The sequence below is a fragment of the Garra rufa genome, chromosome 15 (genome assembly GCF_049309525.1).
Source record: "Garra rufa chromosome 15, GarRuf1.0, whole genome shotgun sequence".
NCBI lineage: Eukaryota > Metazoa > Chordata > Actinopteri > Cypriniformes > Cyprinidae > Garra > Garra rufa.
In genome coordinates, this window is record NC_133375.1 from 14655959 (window position 1) to 14666076 (window position 10118).

The window sequence follows — 10118 nt, forward strand, 5'->3', positions numbered from 1 at the left end:
ATGATAACAGCACTGCGACGTCCGAATCATATAGTAAACTTTGAAAGATCGCTGTCGCTACAGATGCACAACAAGTTGTTTGAAACGGCTTTGGCCGCTACAATGAACGAGTTAGACTTGGCTTTCCGTATAAAAGAGGAACAGAAAACCGAAAACTCGAATCGTTCCTTTGCAAGAAGGACGTTTTTGCTGTTTTGCCGACTGGATACGGCAAGAGTTTAATCTATCAGTTCACGCTTACATATAATTAGCCGGAGAATAGTAGTGCATGTTTGGCGTGCTGAAGGGCTCCGAGCTCGGGAGTGGCCCGAACCCAGAGTACGTTACCCCCCAATAGGAGTAGCGAGAACTCGGAGGGATGAGATGGGGTGGTGGAGGTTTACTGATAAACCATCGAGTGAATTGAGGTGAGTCAGCTGTATTTAAACCTATGGCGCTGATTGACTTGTGATGTTTACGCTAAGCATCTGACGCGCTTCTCCCAAACTTTGTTAATGAAACATCATTTAGCTCTGCTGGTAGCTAAGCGTGTATTGTTGTGATTGGTCGTGGCGTTATCCAATTGCGTGCAGTTAGAGTTTCAAATGCATGCTTGGTGCCGCCCCTCGAGTTAGGCAGTTTTCATTGCTCGATCCCAGACCCATAATCTTAATAGATTAGGGTCTGGATTTTTCCAGGCTAACATTGTGCAACTTTTGGTTGTAATTTTTAGTCGAAGAGCAACAAGAGAAACAATATCTTCACTGCTTTTTCTAGCAATAAGAACACGAGAAAAGAATGGGAAGATGCCTGTGGACAAATAAAACTTCCTAAAGACCTGAGTGTCTGTGTTCTCTCCACTTTAGCCCTGATCCCTGTTGAAAAAAAACAGCATATGCTGGTTCAGGGGCGTAGATTTAGGGTGGACGGTGGGCATGTGTCCCCACCAATATCCTCCGACCATTGAAATGTCCCCACCAATAATTTAATCCACTTAAAAAAAAATCGCGCTGTCAACTTTAACCTAGACACGCAGAAAGGGATACGTTCTCTCCTTGAGTCCTCCCGCCCCCAAAACACATATGAACATTTTGATTGGCTGTGCCTTTCCTTGCTATCATGTGAGAGGCTATAGGTGCGTTCGACTTCATGCGGCGCCGCCAGAAATCGGCTGCCGCCTTACAAAACAATGCATTCTGGTAAGATCATTTGTCCGACTTTGATCGGCGCTACAGCCGCCTTTCAATCACGTGTTCCATCAAAGTACCGTGAGAGCAAAACGAGAGCAGCCGCAGAGGTCAGGCGCTGCAGTTGCTCAAATTCGGCTGCGAAAGCCTTGATGACGACACACTTTATTCTCATTGGTCAGATTATGTGACGACAAGCACGACGTGTGCTGCGTGTTTTTTCTTAAAAAACTTCCTGTATGTAATCAATCTTTATATTGAATATCTGATATTCAAACAAAACAATAATGATGAAAATGAAGACTAGGCGATATGGTGAATATATATTCTTATTGTATAAGAGCTAAAGTTTGGAAAGAAAACTGGTCAACCAGAGGCCGTTTTTTAATGGATGTTGTGAGAGGCTTCACTACACTGAATAAACTGCTTATATTTGAAAAATGTCCTATAGCTAACTACAAAACCAAGATACAAATAATAAACGTCATATTGCATTACATAAAAGTAACTCACATTGATATGATCAATAAAAAAGCAAAACGATTGTATAGAATAAACGATAGGGAAACGTTTTTCTTTTCTTTTTTATCTAATGTAGTTTCATTTATTCTTTTTCTTTATTCCTTTTTTTTGTATGTTTGGAATATAGTTTCATCCTCTGTAAGTGTCCGACCTGACGGCCGCCTCTTTACTCCTCCCCCGACTGCAAGCGGCTGCTCTCGCCAGCCGGCGGCAGGCTAGTGTAGTGCATCTCGAACGCACCTAATGGCTGCGTTCAGATACAAGCGGGGGTGGGCGGGGCATGGGGGGTAGGGGGTGTTGTCATAGGTCCCCACCAATGTCCAGAGCAAATCTACGCCCTTGCGCTGGTTAGGTAGGTTTTGATGCTGGTTTTAGCTGGTTTATGCTGGTCCTTTGCTGGTTTATGCTGGTCTTTTGGTTTTTCAACAGGGATGCCTTTGAGGCTTTTAGTCAATAGGGTCTGGCTACAAATGGCAGAGTCAAGAAACGCTAGATGCCATCCTGGCAGGATGCAAAAATGCTCCCGCTTGTCATGAGTTTCTCAGCGAGGATTTCACTCGATATCTGGGGGCATTTAGACTCCTTGTGGGGAAAATCAATGGTAAAGGATTTGGTTTAAGTCTACGCGTTTATCCATTGCGACCTGTAAGCTCATTCAGTAGCTGTGGTCATCAGTATTTTATTTTCCAGGGTTTGCCTTTACATCACGATTTGGTCAGTTACCCGGATACGCAGCCATACTGGTGATACTCGGATGAAAACAACAGCATGGATTGCATGGTTAATGTACCACTAAATATGTTGTTCTGCTAATTTATGCTGTCTAAACCACAGAAAAAATGTGTGAAAGCTGCTAAATCAAATAGAGAAGGACTTAGTGAGGAGGAAAGGGCGCAATAGTTTGACAAACTAAAGTTAATAGGTGGTAAAGATACATACAAGTAGTATTCATTAAGATATTAGCCTAATATTTCACCTACCTGACCGGAAATGATAAGAACAAATGCGAATGTTGTCAAGATTCTTGCCCTGGAAATCCTGGTTCAGTTTGAACCACAAACTGTTCCTCAGACAGTTGTTTGCACTCTTCTCCTTGATTTGTTATAACTTTTGGCAGTACTCCAAACTATACTCCAAATGTTTTTCCTGGTCTGACCGATTAGTACAGCCCAAAACATGACAATAATTGACCATTTTCAGCTTCAGCAGCAATAATCAGGAAAATATGCAAGTTTCCTTCGGTTCAGTGGCATTGTTTACGTTCAGTGCCATCAATATGGCCAGTTGATGATGTGTCGTGAAAACACTCTATTCTGAGTTATGTTGCGCTAAAAATAGCAACAGGTAGTGCCAGTAGCCCATCAGTTAATTATTTCACGTCATTGAAATAATAGCACCCCCAATAGTCAAAAATATGTATAATAATTATGTGGATTTTTTCGTAAATCTTTCATGGGTTTTCTACTGCACATTTCAGTATGACAATCATTTATGTTATATTTAGCCATACAAGTTACATTACCCAGGAATCCTTTTAAAAATTTTAGGATGTAGAATAAAGTGTACAAAAATATGTTAGGCTTGTTCTAACCACAGACCTTACTTTAGGCATTTAAACAAAAACCCATTCAGTAACTTGACTTTAGGACGATGATTTGACTTTAGGATGATGGAACTGGAAATGCTAAAATGCTAACTTGTTTCCAGATTTTTGGCCTACAAAAATATGTAATTCCTGCAGCACTCTATGGCTGCATCCAAAATCTTGAACTTCCTTATACTATATAGCAGCCGAAAAACATTATGTCTGAATTCATAGAATGAATCCAGCAATTCCATTGATGTATGGCTTGTTAGGATAGGAATTATTTGGCCGAGATACAACTATTTGAAAATCTGGAATCTGAGAGTGCAAAAGAATCAAAATATCGAGAAAATCACCTTTAAAGTTGTACAAATTAAGTTCTTAGCACCACAAATTAAGTTTCGATATATTTATAGTACAAAATTTACAACATATCCTTATAGAACATAATCTTTACTGAATACCCTGATGATTTTTGGCATGAAAGAAAAATTGATAATTTTGACCCATACATTGTTTTGTTGGTTATTGCTACAAATTTACCCGTGCTACTTATGACTGGTTTTGTGGTCCAAGGTCACATATTATATAGTAAGTTCTTATTCAAAAGAAGTACCTGTACCACCTAGTGGACACACACCAATTAGTGCAGCTTTTTTCAGAGTGTTGAAAATTGAATTAAATTTTCAGTTCTTTGAATCAAGCAATAAGACAAGCCTTTACCAATCAGGCGTCCATACTGAACATTACAATACCTCCCATTCATTTTTTTTGAATCTCTTCATTCACAATAGTGGTATTGAGCGTTGTTTTCAGCTTCATGCAGAAGCACATATGCTAAACTGACACCTGTGGATATGGATTGCTGATGTGACACAACAGCTGAGTCTACAGTGTTTCAAACTCATCTCCTTCAAGGTCAGATTCCAATTCAAGTAAGCATTGGTCCAGGAAAATTGAGAGCTATAGCATTAAAATTTCTGTAGAGAACGGAACAGGTGTTCATTTAGATTATATTATTTGCTTAGCCAATAAAACCAAGCGTAAATGCTACAGTGCATGACTTATGTAAAACAATACTTACCAGATAAAACAAAAACATAATCAACCATATGACATTTGAATATTTTCAGTTTGATTGTTTTCCCTTTTCATTTGAACAGCAATTAAGCTGTCAGCAGTCTAAATTACAGAGCTGAAAAATTACCGATTGTTTGCGTGTGTGTGTGTGTGTGTGTGTTTGCAGTGTCCACTGTGAGGAGAAATTAATCAAGTGAAAAATGTGAAAAATGGAATCCAGTCACAGATGCCACAGCAGCAGCTGTTACTGTTTCCTCTTAACTAGTGCCAGCTCTGTTAGTCCAAAGTGTGTGTTGTGTGCACATGTGTGAGTGTGTATTTGCACACATAAAACTCCCGAAGTCCAAAGGGTTATGGCTTGCCTTCAGTTATTATCATACTTTTAGCACACGATTCTATTTGATTTCTTGCTCCTTTGTTGGAGGTCACATTCGCTCATCACATTTCTTTCTTTCTCTTATTATTTTTTAAATGTTAACTATGACTTTTTTCCTTGTATTTGTGACTTTTTCTCTTGAAGAGATAGTTCAAGCAAAAATAAAAATTATTTAATTGATTACTCACTCTCATGTCGTTCCAAAGTCGTAAGACTTTCGTTCTTCCTTACACAAATAAAGATATTTTTGATGAAATCCAAGAGCTTTCTGACCCTGCTTAGACAGCAACTGACTGACTTAAACAGTCCATGTGACAGTGGTTCAACCGTGTTATGAAGCAATGAGAAAACTTTTTGTGTGCAAAGAAAACAGAAAATAACAACTGTTTTGCATTTATTTGATCGAAAACACAGTAAAAGTGTTATGTGAAATATTAGTCTGATTTAAAACTGTTGGCTTTTTGAATATATTTTAAAATCGAATTTATTCCTGTGATGACAAAGATGATTTTCAGCAGCCTTAAACCAGTTTTGGCTCTTTTGAACAGAAAGTTCTAAATAATAGTAATAATTAAAGAAGAAGTTCACTTCCAGAACAAAAATTTACAGATAATGTACACAACCGCCTTGTCATCCAAGATGTTCATGTCTTTCTTTCTTCAGGATTTTTCTCCATATAGTGGACTTCAATGGTGCCTCGAGTTTGAACTTCCAAAATGCAGTTTAAATGCGGCTTCAAACAATTCCAAATGCGGGTTGTAAACGATCCCAGCCAAGAAAGAAGGGTCTTATTTAGAGAAATGTTAGTTTTTTTTCTTCTATTACAATTTATATACTTTTTAACCTCAAACACTCGTCTGCTTGTTTTTTTTTAGGGTATGTAAAAAAACTTTGAGGTCTATTGTTTCACTAGATAAGGCTTTTTCCCTGGCTGGGATCGTTTACAAACGCATTTGGGATCATTAGGGCTGCATTTAAACTGCATTTTGAAAGTTCAAAATTCAAGGCACCACAGAAGTCCACTATATGGAGAAAAATCCAGAAATGTTTTCCTCAAAAAACATAATTCTTCACGACTGAAGAAAGAAAGGCATGAACATCTTGGATGACAATGGGGTGAATACATCATCTGTAAATTTTTGTTCTGGAAGTGAACTTCTTTAAAATACAAATCTTTTGCAACATAATTAAAGTCTTTACTACTGTATCACGAGGATCAATTTGATTCATCCTTACTTGGCTATAGTTTAAAGCGTAGAGTTAAAGGAACAGCTTTCTGGACAGAGGCGTAGTTATTTCAACCTTAGTGACCCTCCTCTTGTTAAAAGGTCAAATCTCTGAATATCAATGAACTGCCTCTGTCCAAATTGACCCCTTTAAGAAAAGCCCAAACTAGCATGGAGTCCCATCTGACGCTTCATCACCCTCCCTTGAACTCTTCTGTCCTTTAGAGGACCTTGTTAAGAGACAGATGATTACCATCACTATTGTCATTACTGCCAATGAAAATTTTCAGATTCTGCACTATTTGAAAATCACCAATAAGATGATGAAGCTCAAGATACTCTTCTTCAATTCATGGTGGAGATCATAATCATCATGTTTTATACAAACTCGTGGCGCTCATTCAGCTCAAGATCTCCTGTCATTAAGGCAAAAGAGTGGCAAGCCAGATGCTAAGACATTCTGGCATTCATTTGAATGTTTCCGTTCATATTTCCAGTAAAATTATTATGCTAATAACAACTTGTAATGGAAAAAACTAATAAACCATAAGATACACACAATAGTAGCATTCAGACTGCTTGACGCAATTGTAGGCCTGCACGCGCATGCATAACCGAACACACACATACGTCATTCCTAGTTTGCATGTCATTGTTACAGTCATAAATCCAAGGATTATATTGCTCAAAGCCTCAGACTAGTAAAACAGCTGTTTTGATGTTTAGATAGCGGCACTTTCGTCTGTTTGTGTGAATCATGAATGCCATGGGATTCTCCACTAAGCACAGGACAAGTGGCTCATGAATCTCTTGCATTAGCGTGTCAGTGTACATGTGTGTGCATGTGATCTCCTGCATTTTTGTATTTGCCAATACCTGTATATCTATGCATACACACACGTTTTTGCCATAAGGTTGTAGATTCTGCATTGCTGTAAACCCACAAGCTATTGACCCCATTCCATCTGTCCAGACATTTATCTTCAGGAAACCCACACCCGGGTTTCCTAAAATTAGCCTGATTGTTGAAATCACAACAACCTGCATATCAGACATAGCGGAAGAGTAAAAAAAAAAAAAGGTTGGAATAGCATAATCACTCCTTTTAATAATGCTGCAGTATATAGTATAATAAATATAAAATGTATATATATATATATATATATATATATATATATAAATATATAAATAAAAATGGTTGATTCAAGATTGTTTTTTTATCTGAACAGATTTGGAGAATCTTAGCATTACATCACTTGTTTGCCAATGGATCATTTGCAGTGAATGGGTGCCGTCAGAATGACACTCCAAACAGCTGATTAAAACATCCCAAAAATCCACAATTAATCCACACCACTTCAGTCCATCAGTTAACATGTTGTGGATTGAAAAACTCTATGTTTGTAACAAATAAATCCATCATTAAGGCATTTTAACTTTAAACTGTTGCTTCTGGCCAGAATTCACATTTTTTTTCATTCATATTTTAGTCAGAAGCAACGGTTTGAAATTAAAAACATCTTAATGAAGGGTTTGTTTCTTACAAACACGCAGCTTTTCACTTTACAACACATCTATTGATGGGCTTGAGTCGTGTGGATTACATGTGGTGAGGTCAAAAATTGACTTACACCTTGCAGAACATAAAAAAAAATCATGTTATTGTTTATTTAGTACTGACCTGAATAAGACATTTCACATAAAAGATGTTTACAAAAAGTCCACAAGAGAAAATAACAGCTGGATTCATAAAAAACACCCTGTTCAAAAGTTTACATACACTTGATTCTTAATACTGTGTTGTTACCTGAATGATCCACAGCTGTGTTTTTGTTTTGTTTAGTGATAGTTGTTCATAAGTCCCTTCGGCTCCCACAGATTCTTTGGTTTTTTAGCATTTTTGTGCATTTGAACCCTTTCTAACAATGAGTGTAAGATTTTGAGATCCATCTTTTCACACTGAGGACAACTGAGGGACTCATATGCAACTATTACAGCAGATTCAAACGCTCACTGATGCTTCAGAAGGAAACACGATGCATTAAGAGCTGGGGGGTGAAAACTTTTGATTTTGAAGATCAGGGTAAATTGAACTGATTATGTCTTCTGGGAAACGAGTAAGTATCTTGTGTAGCTTCTGAAAGAAAGTACTAAATGAAAGAAAACATGATATTTAATCAAAATAAGAAAAATGTACACATCTTCATTCTGTTCAAAAGTTTTCACCCTTGGCTCTTAATGCATAGCTTTTCCATCTGAAGGAACAGCGAGTGTTTGAACCTATTCCTTATGTTAAGATATATATTTATTGCAATAACTGGATATCACTTACTGAATTAAACATGCACTAAGCAAGTTTGTTTTGCCAAAAAGACTATATAAAATACACTGCACAGTATTCTGTAAGTAATAAGCTAACGTTCCTTTCTGAACATACCCTGTGACATGGAAAGACAAAGAGCAGGAAACAAAGAACATTTGTTAAGTTTGATATTGCTCATAGCATTTTCTCCTAATTGTCTCCAGTTGTGTCCTTGCGCTGGGTAAGAGGAAAGAGGACAGTCATGGACCACTGCAGGGGAACACATGTTTTGTGTTGTTCATGTGGATTTGAGTGAACTAATCTCGCCCACTAAATGCTCTCGCTGTTCTCGTGGGGAATAAAACTATTTCTAAACAGTTTAAATCAACAAGGACGTCTAAAATCAAAACCATGAGCGAGTGCCAATCATAAAAATCTATATTGCAAAAGACGGGTGAAAATGTCTCTGACTTCATTTCTTGCAACTGTGACATCTCGCAATGCGACTTTGTATTTCAACAGTTCTGACTAAAAACTTACTTGTTATCTCTCAGTAATCTGTTTTACTTCTCACTCTGAGGCGTAAACAGTAGTTTGTGGACTTTTAAGCTTATAATTCCTCCAATAAGTTTCTGGTAGCACACTCTGTTCATCATTCAGGTGCCCGACCTTATAAACAGTTTAATGTCTTCTCAGTCTCAAACACTAATTATGTCTTTAAAAATGATGTCTGAGTTTTGACAGTGTTTTTCACGCTAGAGTTATGACACAGCCCGGCTGGCGTGTCACAGCCTGCCAGTACTTCAACATTAACCAAACTTTTTTTTTTTTTGGACTGCACTTGAGACTGTGTTTTGTTTTGAAGAAAGGGGAAGCAGGTGTTCTCTTTGTGTAAATGGGCGGCAGATTTTGCCCTTAGTAAAGATTTCCTCTGTTTGTAGTTGATGTTATATCCAAATGATGCTCTTTTTTGGAAACACAATGAAGACAACACCCGCTCAGCACGAATGGCAAATCATTTCTCATCCGTTACAATGCTTTCATGGCTACGCTGACATGAGGAACAAAACACGTCCTGGAGGTTTTAACTTTGTGGTTGTTGATTTTGGGAGAGGCAGGTCGGTGGGTAGGAGGCTCTACTGAAAGGAAAGGAAATCAAGTCATGTGTTATGTTTGCTTGTAGAACTGTACACACTGTGTCTCTCAGCACTTTACTCTTTTAATCTATGATATTATATGGACATTATGATAATGATAGGTAATAATATGCTATTAAAAACATTTTCCTTTGGGAGCGTTGTTGACCTCTGTTTCACACATCTTTGACATGTTAACCCTTTGGAAACATGCATACTGTTCAAAGCATATTAAATAAACATATGCAAAAGCATATTACACCAAATCACACACACCTAATAATAATGTAAAAGAAAGCAGATACTTGCATGTTTCCCAGAAGAAAAATTAAGTACAGTTTACCCTGGACAGTTTATTCAAAAGGTTTTCAACCCCCGGCTCTTAATGCATAGTGTTTCCTTCGGGAGCGTCAGTGAATGTTTGAACCTTTTTTAATGGTTGTGTTTGAGTCCCACAATTGTCCTCAGTGTGAAAAGATGGATCTCAAAACCATACAGTCACTGGTGGAAAGGGTTCAAATATGCAAAAGATGCTGAAAAAAAGGATTTTTCTGCAGAACAGTGCTCAGTTTAACTGTTCAGGACAAACAAGAGACTAAAAACTAAACAAAAACAAAGCAGTCATATAACCAAACTTTTGAAAAGGGTTATTTTAATAATTTCAGCTATTTTTGTGTCTTGTGGACTGTATGTAAACATCTTTTATGTAACATACAGATCTGGCC